Source organism: Leguminivora glycinivorella, chromosome 9 (assembly GCF_023078275.1).
Source record: "Leguminivora glycinivorella isolate SPB_JAAS2020 chromosome 9, LegGlyc_1.1, whole genome shotgun sequence".
NCBI classification, from domain to species: domain Eukaryota; kingdom Metazoa; phylum Arthropoda; class Insecta; order Lepidoptera; family Tortricidae; genus Leguminivora; species Leguminivora glycinivorella.
In genome coordinates, this window is record NC_062979.1 from 24,616,552 (window position 1) to 24,632,078 (window position 15,527).

The following is a 15,527-nucleotide window of genomic DNA, read 5'->3' on the forward strand; positions in this document are numbered from 1 at the left end:
CACCAACTTGCCTGTTTTCCACCTATCGGGAAAACGCCCCTGGGTTAGGCACGCAGTGAAAAGGTTTCTGACTCTTTCCTCCATCTCGCTGAGCGCGACTACCAGGGCTCGCCCAGGTATGCCGTCTGGCTCGGGTGCTGTCTTTTTGGAGCGGAGTTTCAAGACAGCAACACTCAGTTCGACCTCCGTGACTGGCGGTACCTCTCTAACCACGTCTGGACGTCTGGTGGTATGGCACAACCAGATGCCATAGCTGGTGGCACAAAGCCGCCCCTTTCTAGGAAAAGAGCACTGACAACTCGTTCCAAAAGATCTGGCTCGAGACTGCTGGTCAGTGGAGGGGGGGGGGCAGGGCCGGAGCTTTTGCCTTACGCTCCGATACGATCTGCCCCATGGATCCCTGTTGAGCGCTTCCCTGGCCTCTTTGGCCTGCGCGATAGCATTATGCAGCGTTTTACGAGCGGCCCTGTACAATTCGTAAAAAGCATCTTCCTCTTCTTGAACTCGGATGCGCCTTCCTCTACTTCTTGTGTATTGACGGCGCGCAGCCACGCAAGCGTTTCGCAATTGATTCTGGCAGTGAATTCTAGCAATGAGTTCTGTTATCCACTAGTACACCCGTCGTTTCGTCCAAAGAAGTTTTGCTCTAGGCATCGCTGCGTCGCAGATGCGAATCAGTGCAGCTCCGAGTTGTTCCACCTCATGCTCAACCCTAACGTCCACTGAACCATTACTTTGCCCCCAAGACTCAACGATGGCCGCCTCCTTGGGCACAGTTCTAACCTTTTTTTTTTTTTTTTTTTTTTTTTTTGACCCAGGGGAATCCGTTATGGATCCCACTGGCCCGGGAGAAGCCAGTGGGTATGTCCGACTCGCACGGACTAAACCCCCTGGGGCGTTCCGCCGCTCGCTCTTTGGACGGGGTTTCGGGCACTCGGTTGCAGGCCTCCGATACCCCGTCAGCGTTGCCCTTGCGGGCCCTTCTCGAAGACTGCTTAGGCAGCTTACTCCGCTGAAGGCCCTCGGAACACGGGAGGGCCTTCCAGCTCGGAACCTCGTTTAGGTGGGTGATGGGACTCCCGATCCATCACCCGCAGGTTCCATGGGCGCCAGAAGAGTTCCGGCGCCCGGCGGTGGACATGGTCTTTGGTTCCACCGCTAACCTAGTCGGCCGCAAAGGATAGGGAGAACGGCGCACCGTAATACCGGCACTCCTCTTCCCTTGCGGCCCCACCAATGCCGCTACAGCGGAGCGGCCCCGCCAAGGTCGCAGGGGGTAGGGAGAGTGGCGCACCGCTATACCATCACGCCTCTCCTCCTGCGATCCCACCTCGGCTACCCTGGGAGGGCACAGAGCGGCATCCCATACTGCCGGATCTTCCCTCCCACGGCAGTCCTCCCAAATGCGTCTCAAGTGGGCTTTACAAGCCCATTTGGAGCATCCTCCTCGGGCCAGCTCGCCCAGCAACAAGCCGGCCCTGGGTACCTCTTAAGCTTCGCCGTGGGTGACCAGTCCACGGTTACTAAGCCCCCCCACCACGGCAAGGTGGGCACCCTCGGGAGGGGGGGGGGGGCACAGTTCTAACCTAACCTAACCCACTTTTCTCACAAAAGTTTGTTTCCGTGAGGGTCGCAGTTCTAACCTAACCTAACCCAATTTTCTAGCAAAAGTTTGTTTTCGTGACGGTGACAGTTCTGTTCCTTAGAAATAATGCAATGAATTAAGATATTGTAGCTATAATAATTATTAAATTAGCTGAACGTGAATACTTAAAAAATAAGAAAAAAGGATGTATGCTCTTCGAATTGAATAATTTGCTATGAAGACGGGTAAATTGCTGCGCAATTAGTATTTTTGATAAGATTGTTGTATTTTTGTTCCTAAAGGAATTTAATTGTCTTGCATTAGAGGAAAAAAGTAATGTCGTGCTGATGTGTATTTTGGAATAATCTGCATTACTAGTTACTAGTTTTGTTAATCATTTAGTTTATTTGCAGTGAAGTAATTAATTTGATGTACAGAAGTATATTATTGATGACGGTAAATTGATAGGCGATTATTTTTTTGCTGTGCGCTTAATAATATCCCGTTAAAAAATAATCTTTTATAAAATATAAGAGAGAGGAGCAGCATACTTATAATATTTTCATTATCTTTATTAAGTTCTTTGATACTTTTGATTTTTTTTTATTAAAAAATATGACACAATCATTATTAATACATTTCTGTCTATTTTTTAATTTGCCTCTTTTTGTGTGAAGGAAATAATAAAAAGATAAGTAAACACGTCTAGCATTTTTCTGCTGGCCATAATTATATGCGTCGATGAAGTCAGCACGGCGATAAGTTATCGCCGATAACGTTGTTGTTCGGTAAATTCCCCGAAGTCAGAGTTGCCATGCGAAAAAATAAAAATATGCTCACAAAATCCGAACTTTATCTAAAAATATTGGCTTTTGGGACAGTAACTTTGTTAAATGAATTTTGTCTTTATAGGTTTAAATTATTTGAATTTTTAAATTAACCTTCTAAGTATATCTTTTACCTTTCTGGAAATATTTTGTAAAAGATAAAATTAACCACTATTTTAATTCAGAAATCTAGATCTATATATTTTCTAAGCGTATAGTTGATAGCTGAGGTATATTCAAAACCCTGACAATCTCTAAGAAAATATTTAAGTAATAATTAAATAAAATAGATTGATAAAAAATTAAATAGATTGATTGTCCTACTAACCTCTTCATTTTACTGTGGGATTATGGAGTAAAGATTTATTGTGGCCATCCAGACCACAATAAATAATATACACATGTAGATATACTATGTACATATTAACTAATATTAACGATATTATATAAAAATACAAACTAGCTCCGTCAACACAGACAAAGGACGAAAAATCGTTATTTTCCACGGTGATTCCCATCACACATGGCAACCCTGCGTCACTCAGGGTATAAATACAGCGGGTGCGGGGTGTGAGCTCAAATAAATCCCTCGGCATCCGTCGTACGATTAACTAACTGTGAAAAGAGCTTCGAATTTCAATTTTCAAAAGTAAGTTGTTTTTTTTTTCATGGTTTTTACTCCTTGTTAATTTTGGCAAGAAATACTTTTAACTTGTAAGAAGAGTCTTCGTTTAAATGTAGAATTTTAAACACTGTGTTCATATTTAGACGACTCGTCTGACCTAGTCGGTAGTGACCCTGCCTGCGGCGGCCGCGGTCCTGGGTTCGAATCCCGGTAATGGCATTTATTTGTGTGATAAGCACAGCTATTTGTTCGTAGATGTTTTCTATGTAATTATCTATATATGTATGTATTATGTGTGTAATTCCCGATAAGTTTGTACATTTGGATCATGTCCTCGATTTTGCTAAAAATTGGTAGGCTGATAGAGTCCGTGATGATGAGCAAGATCCACTAGGTTTCCCAAATGTCCTAGGTTGTTTGTATGAAACCTTCCTTTTTTGTTACCAGATTTCTATACATTTTCGGTAACAAAAAAGGAAAGTTTCATACAATCAACTTAGGACATTTTGGGAAACCTAGTGTATCTTGCTCAGCATCATGAACTCTATCAGCCTGCCAATTTTTATCCAAATCGGAGACGTGATCCAAATGTACAAACTTATCGGGAATTGCTGATGTACCTAAGGTACAGCGGGGCAAATCTCGACTGGAAGGCAAATGTAACTAGTCTATTTTTCCATGTTTTACAATGTTTTTATTATTAAATAGTGTCCACCGGTTATATTATGGTAGGCGTGTTCAGTGGATACATGTAGAACTCATCATCATATAATAGTGGAAAAAATGGATCAGTTACAATCGGCCCCCAGTCGAGATTTGCCTCGCTGTACCTTATGCAATACAGTCCTAGGAGTGTTCCCTATTGACAATTGATATGTGGTTTTCCATAGAAAAGATCCGAGTCCTTTTTCAAGTATACACCGTGTTTTTTGTTTTCCGTTAAATTCTACACGCAGTTAGGTTCATCACCACTATCACCAGGAACCACCCTGTATATCGCTTATAGTTAAATTCGAAAAACATTTTTTTTTGTTTCCATACATAATAAATTGATTATTTAGTGTGAGAGGACCTTAATCATAACATTAAAGTCTTTGTCAAGTGTTTGACGGCACATGTCAAAAAAATAACATTAGGAAATGGTAAGGGATGCCACACACGTGTTCAGTAATTAAATTATTTTTTTTAATAATTCGATAACCGTAAGAGTTAGGCTAGTTTCTTAGAGAAATTGATTGTATTTGAACTAAAGAATCTTTCCTTAAAGTTAACGGAATTCAATAAAAACAGGGTGTATAAGAAACACTGATTTAAACTTTCACGATTTTTACACATATTAAAATTGCAAACGGGACTTAATCTCGTTGAAAAACTCTCTCATCGAAAAACTCATTGGTACGAGCCGGGGTTCGAACCCGCGACCTCAGGATCGAAAGTCGCACGCTCTTACTCCAAGCGGATTTTGAAATCGTTTTTAGTGATGCTGCAATTGCTGCATAGATTTAGTTTTATTTGTTAAACTTTGTGGAAATGTGTACTAAAAGTTAGGCGGTAATTTTATATTTTTCCCCTCACTAGCTCAGAAACACGTGTTTTGTCCTTTAATACCAGCGGGTAAAAACGCATTTTATCCACTAGTGAGTAAAGTAATTTGACCTTGAATAAAGTCAAATTAACTGCTTTAAAAGTGATAAAAGTATGTGAATCTAGTAATAAAGATGATTTACCACCTGTGGAACTACTGGAAGCAGTAATAAACGCATTTTTTGCGTTGTGGTTTCCTCGCTATAGTGAAGGGAAAAGTTTTGTGTTACACTCGGGTGCAAATGTATTTTACTTCTCGTGTGTTAAAAAACTCGCAAGTTCAGGATTCTATTCTCGAACTACTCGCTTCGCTCGTGGTTCAACTATAGAATCCTTTCACTTGCTCGTTTTTCAATTCCACACTCGGCGTTAAAATACAACTTTTCCCCTTGTATAACAAATAACTATTACAAAGCCAGGCGAAGTAATATTAGGAATACGAGGCAAAGAAATAAGATTTTATGGTAACAAAAAGAATTCCAAATCTGAAGAGTCTTCTTCTTCAAGCTGCTTCCAACCAGGGTTAGTAGAGCAATTGAAATAAAATTAAACGGGTAAGTAACGAATTGTTTTTTTTTTCACAGATGGACAAGGCAGGACAAGACAACCGCGCGAACCAGTGCAACCCTAACCACACCTCCTCCGGGCCTGGCCACACCAACACCGGCTTCAAGGGGAATCAAAGCGATGCCAATAATCACTCAAACCAATTGAACCCCAACAACCCCAGCTACAAGGGGGGGAAGAAGTAACATACCTCTTATACTTCCTTTTTTTATTAATCATGTTTCTTTTTAAATAGAAGTGATGTTTTTGTATTAAACATGTAATAACTATTTTATTGTTTTATTTTATAGTTCTATACGAGTATTACATACAACCACCTGCAACCTCTCACTGCAATATTACAATTTCGTTTTCTTTCAGCCCCTTGATTGCCAAGAGTGGCACTGAAGCTTTGGTAGTTTCATATGCTCTGCCGACCCCTTTGCATGTATGTACATACCAGTGGCGGCTGGTGAAAATTTTTGCTAGACAACACTGAGAAAAATTATACCTACTTTAACATTAGGTACTTTACGAGTAATCAATTTTAGGCAAGCCGGTGGGATTCGGCTTTGTATGTACATACAATCACGCCTGTATCCCATAAAGGGGTAGGCAGAGCATATGAAAATACTCCAGTTTCAGTGCCACTTTTGGCAAATAAGGGGTTGAAAGAAATCGAAATTGTGATATTGCAGTGACAGGTTGCCAGCCTCTCGCCTACGCTATAATTTAACCCATATCCCACAGTCGACTTTACGACACCCACGGGAAGAAAGGGGGTGGTGAAATTCTTAACCCGTCACCACAAGGCGTATTACTTATTCTATAATATATATTGGTAGCTTTTAACTAGAGTTCCTTTGATTCGTTGGTGTTACCAGGGTGGCTAGCCGAATGGCACAATCGCTCACGAAACGCTCACGAAACGAAGCGCTAGTAGATATCTATCTCTATCGCGCTTGCGTATTGGCGCGACAGAGCCAGCGGCGTATCGCTTTCGTTTGGCGTCGGAGAAATGCCATTCGGCTACGGGGCCAGGGTGGCTAGCCGAATGGCACAATCGCTCACGAAACGCTCACGAAACGAAGCGCTAGTAGATATCTATCTCTATCGCGCTTGCGTATTGGCGCGACAGAGCCAGCGGCGTATCGCTTTCGTTTGGCGTCGGAGAAATGCCATTCGGCTACGGGGCCAGGCCTCCGTCGCGCATTAAGTACCTACACGCTAGCCGTTCATTCGAATGAACAAGTGGCCGAGGGGTGACGCGCGACTGTGTAGTCGCGTGGCACGTACCTACTATTTTTCTGAGTTTTTCGTAGTAACTTGTTAGTTATTAGTTAAATAAGCGCAGGTATTTGTCGCTTTTGCGGCAAGTGAAGGATCTATTACGTTAGTAACTATTAATATTAGTTGTTGTTTATACTTGCTATGTTGTTTCGTGTATTGAGGTGTGCAATAAAGAGTATTTGTATTGTATTGTATTGTATTGTAATAATCTGTGGTGTTACATTGCTGATAGATTTTGAAACTATACCTTTTGAACTTGTTTAAAGGCGTCACTTTCATGGTTTTCAGTAGTTTTTTAGGGTTCCGTAGTCAGCTAGGAACCCTTATAGTTTCGCCTTGTCTGTCTGTCCGTTTGTCTGTCCGTCCGTCCGTCCGCGGATATTCTCAGTGACCGTTAGCACTGAAAGCTGAAATTTGGTACCAATATGTATATCAATCACGGCGCAAAGTGTATAGAAATAAAAAGTGGAAAATACATGTAAAGTGGGGACTGATTTTTTTTTTCATTTCAACCCCAATGTGTGATATATTGTTGGATAGGTATTTAAAATTTAATAAGGGTTTACTAAAATCGCTCAATATTCGCTCCTAACGGAAAAAATGTGTGCCAGTTTTTTAAACATATGAAGTTTAAAAAATATGAAAAAAATTACAAAAGTAGAACTTTATAAAGACTTTCTAGGAAAATTATTTTAAACTTGATAGGTTCGATCAGTACTTTTTGAGAAAAATACGTAAAACCACGGAACCCTACACTGAGCGTGGCCCGACACGCTCTTGGCCGGGTTTTTATAATTTTTATACAATTTAATGCCTATTGCAAAACACTGTATGTTACATAAATGGAGTCCTTGGAATACAGTCATGCACGAGGCCTTGGAATAAGTACACTTTACCTAGGCATTATATTTATACCTAGAAACGATTAAATGATAAAAACAAGTAAACAAGTTGTATCAAGATGGTCGCTATGCTAATTTTAATCGTATCCGTGTTTGGATTCCTCTCAGCAATTATTATCATAGTGCATTTAAAGAAAATATAATGGAAAATTGAGCATCTGTCAAGCTTGAAGACAATTCAATATTTCCATAATTTTATAGGTAAAGGATCTGTACAAAAAGTAGGTACGGACAATTTGTATTGAATCTCTGTTTGGCCCTATGGTTGACTGGTAGAGAATGCCTTTTGGCATTAAGTCCGCCATTTGTACATTTTTGTGTATTTTTGTGCAATAAAGTTTAAATAAATAAATACATTCCAGTGGGTAACTACCTACATTTATTTTATTTTATTTTATTTTTATGATTAAGTAAACATCTTTTTGTTTTATTTGAGAATGTTATTGGTGTAGGTGGGTTAGTTTCTTCATAGAAATTATAGGTAATAGGTATATGAAATAAACCTTCATGTAGATTGATAAGGAGTTTATAAGAGCAAGTACTTTTGTCAAACAAGAATTGTTGTATTTTTTTTAAATCAAGCCTTGAAATGAAGGGTGAACACATTCTCGCTGGATCAGATCGCCTCGACTTGTTTGTAAAAAAAAATACAGAATTTACAAACTTCACGTTCATAAAAGCAAAATAGTTTTTTTTCTATTGTAAATGGGCTTACTCCTGGCCACAGACTAGCCAAAGGTAAAGACGTGGCCTACGATGGAATGAGCTCGCTCAGAAGATGCCTGATCACCCTTGATTTGAATTATACCTTTTGTAGGTAATTTCTGTTCTCTATAGGAGAAAAACTTAAGAAAGTCACCTGTTGTATGTGTGAGTGACGTGTTCGAATAGAGAACACATATTTAAAATTAGTAACACAAACAAAATTTAAAATTTTATGATATCGAAGGAAGAGCGAGACAGGTACAGTCAACCAATTGGAACCCTAGTCACTCTACAACAATGTCAAAGTGACAAGCAGTAAGAGATTTCTTACAATCTGATTTATAACGTCACTGCGACATAGTTCTACAGTGGCCTAGGGTTCCAATTGGTTGACTGTACATAGGTATTATAGGTGAAAAACTTAAGAAAGTCACCTGTTGTATGTGTGAGTAACGTGTTCGAATAGAGAACACATATTTAAAGTTAGTAACACAAACAAAACAAACGCCTATTCGAACACGTCACTCACACATACAACAGGTGACTTTCTTAACTTTTTCACCTATACAGATATCTAATTTATCGTTTTAGGCAATCAGCTAATAAGTCACACTCACTTTAAATAGTCATAGGTTTTCGACACCCCGAATCTTTGTTTAAATATCTTAGGATTCTTTGGCAAAACATCACATAACCGCATTAACGTCATCGTCATTAGCTTTTGTTTGTACCTTTCAACAGTATTTGCAATATTGGCAATAATAATACCTACTTAATTTGCAAGAGATTACAAAAACGTTTTAGCAAAATCAGTCTCACATAGAAATAAAAGTTTAAACTGGCACAAAAAATCCTATCATTGTTCTTCTAAACTTTAAAGTATTCGTCTATTTTGGGAAGTTTGTATTGCACAATAAGCAAAGATTAAAGTAAATATTGCATACGGCTAGCAAATACCAGTACAAATGGACAATTGGACATCTACATCACACATATCTTCAAATATTTAGGGTTCAAGCTAAATCGGTTTAATGCATTGTCTTAGCGATTGCGTGCTTTCATAAAATCTACGAAGAACGTCCTAAATGAATCACAGATTTATTGAACTTTGAAGCGTAACTTTTAGAACATAAAGTGCAAATACAAATGAGTATATTTGACTACATAGGTAATGTTTTGTTAGATGTTGAAATAAGCTCAGTGTGGGCCTTTTCCCGCAGTTAATAATGGGATAGAGCGTGCAACAATACGCATGATGAAGAAATTGCAGACCTTATACAGTTTATGGTTGAACTTGGTTGGAAGAAAAATGATTATCTTGTTCTTGCTGCTATTATAAACCCTCCAGTGTGTGTATGTATGTAGATGTCAACTCTGAGATTTTACTTCAATCGCAGATTTCATACATAAGTAAGTACAGTCAACCAATTGGAACCCTAGGCCACTCTACAACCAGAGAGAAGCAGTAAGAGATTTCTTACAATCTGATTTATAACGTCACTATGACATAGTTCTACAGTGGCCTAGGGTTCCAATTGGTTGACTGTACGTATTGCAACACCACAAAATCAAGGTCGATTTCCGGATTGAACCAGCGCCCTTGTCCAAGAGCCCAAACTCACGCCAATCAGGTGGCTGGGAAGCTCTTGGTACAGTGATGATGACGACATGTGCGTTAAAATTTTGACCTAAAGATCCTATAGACTTGGAAAGCCACATAATCGTTTCCTGAACAATACCCTTTGCACACGCGAAGTGTCAGATGCACGGCACATGATTAATCACAGAAAAGACGGTAATAAAGTAAATTACTTCTGACACAAAAAATATCAGATTAATTAGTAATTTGCTAAGTACCTACGTACCGTCAGCAATTGAGAAATATTATTCGTCGCCTTGCAAACTCTTCATAACGATCTCTTTGCATTAAAAGTTCTATGCATACCCCTACCCCCTGAATATGCGACCGATATGCGATTAAAACTGCACGAGACCATGCGCTTGGCGAGGAACAGACGCCTATGGAGAGACCTGGCTAGTCTTCAACAGAATTACATGATGTCACGATCCTCAGCATTGAGGGAACGACTAAAGAAGAAGAAGAAGAAGAAGCAGGGTCGGTTCATCCAGTGAAGGAATACGGACATATAAAATAGTACCAAGTATTTAATGGAAAACTTGTACAAATATTTAAAGTCACATACAGGTCGAACGCGATTAATTAACATTATTTTACCTCCCAACGTTTCGGCCAGCGACCACGGCCAGTGCAACCTGGCCGAAACGTTGGGAAAAAGGGTATAATAATGTTAAATAATCGCGTTCGACCTGTATGTGACTTTAAATATGTGTACAAATCGCGAGAACTTAAAGTGTTAACTTGTAGAAAGAGAAAGATACAAAATAGAACAATTCAAGATGATAAATATGACCCGTATCTAATTGACTTTAAATATGTACAAAACTTCATTGAATGAAGAGGCAGTCAACAGGTGGCCTGAACTCTAAAAGCGGTTTGCAGCAGACAACTTATGGCTAGTCAAAATTCAGCATTTTATAGAGCTACTTAAACACGCAACAAAATAACTTAGGTACTTCATAATCCAAAAATTGCACCTGTATGAGATCCTCAGCAAATTATAATGATTCGGTAGTTAGATTCAATTTAGGCTTTTTGTGAGTTTCATCACCAAATTGGTCAGTTGAAGGTGAGCAAAGATCACGGTGATCAATCATATCATTACTTTAATTAAGTATTTATCAAGTAGCCTTTGCTTGTATAAGTTAGAACCATAACGAATCGGGAGGTTCATTATCATTAAGTCTCTGAGACTTCTGAGAGTACTACAAGGAATGATATTGGGACCTCAAGTAATTGACAACTGTTACAAAAAAATACGTTGATTTCGGCAACCAATCGAAAGTAAAGATTTCAAAAGTAAGGATAAAGCAATTTCTATTATTTCGACTGAACCATGGAACGCTACAGCGATTGGTAGATGAGTTGCTGGTCACTCTCTCGATCAGGCAATACCGGCAACGTTCAGCTCGTATTATTTAGGTAGGTAATTACTACGTGTTTAATTATTAGGGATGGCATAACTTGACGTCCCTTTTGCTTTACCACAGATTAGATAATTCCTTAATTTTTGACAATCCCAATTATATACTAAGACCATACGATTCGACCCTGAACCGCTGTCAAATTACGGTTTTTTATGAAGATTTGTGATTTCTGTAAGTATTGTTATTGCAAAAAATAAGAGTAATTGCACAAACTATCCCCAATATTCCCCATTCCAATGGATTGAAGTGTATTTGTAAAAGCGTTTTCATATTTTGCTATCCAATGCTACATCCGATATCGGATCGGATAATTATGTAAACGCTCGCTCTAAAGGCCGCACATTTAAAGATATTTTCACCACACCAACTGGTAAAGGCTTTCTTTACTAATCGAAAACATATAGCATAATTGCATTTTATCCACAAGGGAGCAGAGTAATTTCATACAAATTTTAATTTGATGTCTTAATCTGGCTGCTAGATTTTACCTATAAATGATGATTTTGAATCATAAATATTGAGTATTTTGTTCGTGTTGGTGTGGTGAAGAATTTTGTGTTTCACTCGGTGGCTAAGTTTGTTTAACCTTCGTGGCTTGATACCCTCGCAACGCTCAAGATTCCACTTTTTGAACCACTTGCTACGCTCGCGGTTCAATATTGGAATTTTTCGCTTGCTCTGGTATCAATATTGGCACGTGCGGTTAAACAACTACTTTGCCCCCTTGTAAAATAAATAACTATTTATTGTATTTTTTAGTACAGTCGAGTTCATAAATATGTGTACATTTTTTCACCTTATTGCAACGAGTTAAGACTATACGGTAGGGGTCAGTTCTCCATACAAACGCTCTCGACTATTTCCTCCCTGGTTTTTGAAGATAGAGCAATATTTTTTTCAACACAGATTGTTATTATTTTTATCCGTGTCGGACTGTTTTGATTTTTTTGATATTCTGCTTTTTAAACACTCTAGAGCCAATCAAAAATTTACAAAAACAGCCTTTTTCATTGTGGCGCAAAAAAAGGTGTGATACTCAAGATTGGTAACAATTAACCAAAAAAGCTATACCTACGGTCCGACATAGATTATTTCATTGTTATTCAGATTCTTAAATTTCGTTCCGATTGATTAAATTTTGAAGAAGGAAAGAGTCGAGAGCGCAACCTCGATTTTAAAGATTTTTTTGAAATATCTTTTGACTGAGTTGTTCTTAATGGACAATTTTTTTTCGATAAATCTAATTAATAACACTTGTATATTTAACTAAAATTCCCAAGTTGAAAGGGGGGCTCCTTTGCATTTTAGCATTTTCGCTACCGTATCCTCTTAAAGTGAAGAAATGTACACATATTTATGAACTCGACTGTACCTGAAATTCTCTCGCCCAGCTAAGTATTACAGACAATAATAAATTTCAAAGAGGCTGTACTGTACTAATTGATTACCACGCGTAATCATATATAGTACAGAACAGTGTAATGATACGTAAATGCCACGAGAGCGTTGCTCAACATTACACTTGAATGTAAAATACCCTATAATGGACGGTGATGCCATTATGGACAAAAAAACACAAAATCCTTAAAAATAAGTAGGACGTAGGTATCTAAAATTAGTTTCTAAAAACGGTCGTCGGCATCGTATCATGAACAATAGTCAAAGAGGTGCTTAATTTTGAAGTTTCATTTAATTCGGTTATTGCTGAAGGATTTGGCGGCAAGTTAAAAGTCATCAGTTTACTGAAAAAAATATTAGGACGTATTCTTAGTAATGTTGCTAAGACAGTTGAGTTCATGTATAAAATAATAAATACTCGGTGTAAACTTGAATGAGTTTTATGTACTGCATTAAGCATGAGATAAGGTATAAAATATACTAGTTTGTTACTCTTTATTACTCTTTATATCTTAGATATAAAGAAATAGTGTTATTTTGCGAGTGCCCATAACTGAAACCGGAAAACTGCATACCTTCTATGATGGACAAGGAACAATTTACGGAACCAAAATTTGCAAGAAACAATCTTATGTTAAAATAACGCAAACTGCAATAATTTGGGGTATATAAATTGACTCATTGAGTGTCAGTTGGATTTAAAAGTTAAATTTTAAACTTATTTCACTGTCCATAATGGGGGATCCATTACTGGAGAACTCTCGTCCATGACTGGAGAAAGAAACCTCGTTAACCAACTTAAAACCGCTGTTAATTTACAACTTGCGAACAATTTAAACATTTCAATTTCCATTGTAACTCATCAAATCCTGTTATTTAATCATATGATTATCACATTAATAGTTTAATACGATCTCACAAAATAGTGCAAGAATTATGGATTCCTATTTGACGGCAGTGATTTTACATTTTGTATTTCTTAAAGGAAACTGCTTAAATTTTAGTGCGACACCCTCCAGTGATAGACATGAGGTTTGATAAACTACTCAAAAAGTCCTAGCGGTATGATCGTGCAAACTCCGGCTCATACTAATGAATTTTTCGGAAATTATGAGCGAAATATCCAACCACTATTCGGTGAAGGACAACATCGTGAGGCATAGCAAATATTGCAATCGAATGTCGTTACCCTTAGGGTATGAAGGTCAGATGGCACTGATGGCAGTCGCAAATCTTGGGATTATCTTTCAAAGCGGACCACAAGTTCATATGAAGCTTAATACCGGGATATCGCAAGAGGATGATAATGAGGTGGCCAAGAGTCAAGACAGAGACGAATAAGCGGCCTTTACCGACGTACAATAAGTATTGTAATGTTATCGCCGCGGATGCGCGGGAGCCGGTGTCAGTTCAGGGTCACTGCCCTCATTACTACTAAATCAGTAGGGTGTCCATCATTAAGGAATTTTCACGGATAACTATATAAAAAAAAATACAAAAATACAAAATTTCTTTATTGACAGTTGGATCAAGCAAGATTTACATAAGTGGGTTTGAGATATAAATTATTATACATTAAAATATATTAGTTTAATAGTAGTCTTCACACTAGGTCAAGCCTGTGTCGTGAGGACTAAGATGAGGCAGTAAGAGCAGACAGAATTACCAACAAGTAAAGTGAGTAATTATGTATTTTAGTGGACAAGATAGGGAACTAGTTGCCTACCATTATCAAAGAGTTTTCATAAAAGACCAATTTGAGTTTTTATGATTTTAGCGCTTTGGTAAACACTAGCTAGTAAACTAGAACTATTGGGATTACTCCGGTTTCATCGCGATGTTTTTTTTTTTTCAAACGAAAATCGCCTGACAAATAACAAATGTCATTTCCAATATAATTTTACAAAAACTCAATGAAATCAATCACACACTTATAGTCATTTTCGGCTGGATCGCTTCGAGCGGTCAGTTAATGTGGCACTAAAACCAGCTTTAGTTTATCACTTTTTTATAAGAGGGGAAATGCATTACAGATACCTACCACCCGGGCGCGGGGACGGACCTGGGAAGGTTTTGTGGGACTCGCCAGGATCATAATACCCACGGTTTACCCACTAAAAGGTCAAAGGTGAGGTCCCAAAACGCCGAAGTGCTTTTCCGCAACCTTGCTAGCATTTTAGTTTAACTGATTTTTAACCCCCAACGCAAAAACGACGGGGTGTTATAAGTTTGGTGTGTCTGTCTGTCTGTTTGTCTGTCTGTATGTTTGTCTGTCTGTCTGTGTGTGTGTCTGTCTGTGGCATCGTAGCTCCCGAACGGATGAACCGATTTCGATTTAGTCTTGTTTTGTTTGAAAGCTAAGTTAGTCGGGAGTATTTTTAGTCATGTTTCATAAAAATCGGTCCACTATGTCGCGGTCGGGGTTTTTTCGAAATTTTAATGTTGTAGTTAGGTTATAACAAACTGATGGTCACCCCAGCCTTCTTAGCCGTTGTCAATGTGTTTGCGCAAGCGTTTAATTGTTCCATTATTGGCGCGACCTCTGACCGCGGATGTAGACGTTTCTTTAACGTCCGATCTTGCCGATAGGACCCGAAAATGGACAAGACAGAGGTTTCTTTTGTAGTGTTGGGTTTGTTTTTCTCTTGTAATATTTTTGGGAACTCATACACGGAATATTTATATTTTATCATTTACCTTTTTAAAGCTATTGTCAATAAAATTGACAAAGGTGTCATCTATTGGAAATTGCGTATAGAGCATTTGCACTTTTGTCTTACCTTACCTACCTAACTTACTTGTATTTGCTTAAATCCAAAGAAGATCGAGTATTATAGAGAGTTACTGTCGAAGTAAAATGTGTAATCACAGTGCATAGACTGCTATCTCTTGACACATGCTTCACGTCTCCGATTTTGATAAAAATTGGTAGGCTGATAGAGTCCATGATGCTGAGCAAGATCCACTAGGTTTCCGAAAATGTCCTAATATGTAGTTTG